The following is a 1,275-nucleotide window of genomic DNA, read 5'->3' as shown; positions in this document are numbered from 1 at the left end:
TCCTTTTCTCTTCTTCCCTCTCCCCTTCCCCCTTTCCCCTGTTCTCTCTCTCTCTCTCTCTCTCTCTCTTCTCTCTCTCTCTCTCTCTCTCCTCTCTCTCTCTCTCTCTCTCTCTCTCTCTCTCCCCCTCCCCCCCCCAAACCTCCTCCCCCCTCCTCTCTCACACCCACATCCCATGAGTTTAACCATCATTTCTATGCTGATTACACTCACATCCATATATCATTTCAGTCACACATTGCCAAATGCCTACTGGATATTTTCAAAAGCATGACCCAAAAAATATCTTAAACTCAATATGAATGCATGATATTATTTTCAATATCTCCCAAGGAAGAACATTTTCCACTTAAGTAAAACAACCCTTATTAATGATAGGAAAATAGAAAAGTCTGATTGCAGATAAATAAATTCTTAATCCTTTCTTTCCAAGTTTCTGTCAAAGACAGAAATATCCTTCATTATCTCAGGTTCATAATCTCACCAGCTAATTAGCCAGCTAATCACTGTCACAACCCATATATTTAATCAATTGTCAATTCTTGACAACTCTGCCTTCACACCCTTCACATCTGCCATCTTCTCTCCATTCACATTACTTTAGTTCAAGCCCTCATTACCTCTCACATGGATTATTACAATAGCCTCCAAATTGATCTTTGTGCCTCAAAGTCTTGTCATTCCACTCTATATTACCCGCTGCTGTCAAAGTCATTTTCCTTCAGCACAGAACTAACCTTGAGATGCTCCACCTCAATGAACTTCAGTAAGATTTGTATTACCTCTGAAATAAAATATATAAACTTTTCGATTTATCTTTTAAAGCCTTATCTTCCCAATCCATCTTTCTAGTTTCAAGGACAATACTCTCCCTCTGAATTTCTTTGATCCACTCAAAATAGCCTTTCTCTTTTTCAAAAATAACTTGGTCTCCCATCTTTGCACTTTTGTACTGATTGTACATGGCCTAGAATGCATTTCCTCTAGCTCACAGAATTCCTCTCTGCCTTTAAGAGGTGGCTTAAGCATTAATTTCTCTATGAAGCCTTTCCTGATTTCTCTCTTACCAACTGCTTGTGCCTTGTATTATAGAATGCCTCCTTCTAATGGTATTTAACTATTTTGTATATATTTGTATTTATTTTCTATTTCTGCTGTATTTGCTTATGTTGTTTGTTGATTCCTATTTAGAACACAAATTCTTTGAGAATTTATTGCTTTATTGTTCATTTGTTATTTTTTGCTTTATTATTCATGCTTATATTCCTGCCCCTA

Source organism: Antechinus flavipes, chromosome 5 (genome assembly GCF_016432865.1).
Source record: "Antechinus flavipes isolate AdamAnt ecotype Samford, QLD, Australia chromosome 5, AdamAnt_v2, whole genome shotgun sequence".
In the NCBI taxonomy this organism is placed as follows: Eukaryota; Metazoa; Chordata; class Mammalia; order Dasyuromorphia; family Dasyuridae; genus Antechinus; species Antechinus flavipes.
The sequence above is the reverse complement of the archived record's forward strand: the minus strand, read 5'-3'. Positions refer to the sequence as shown.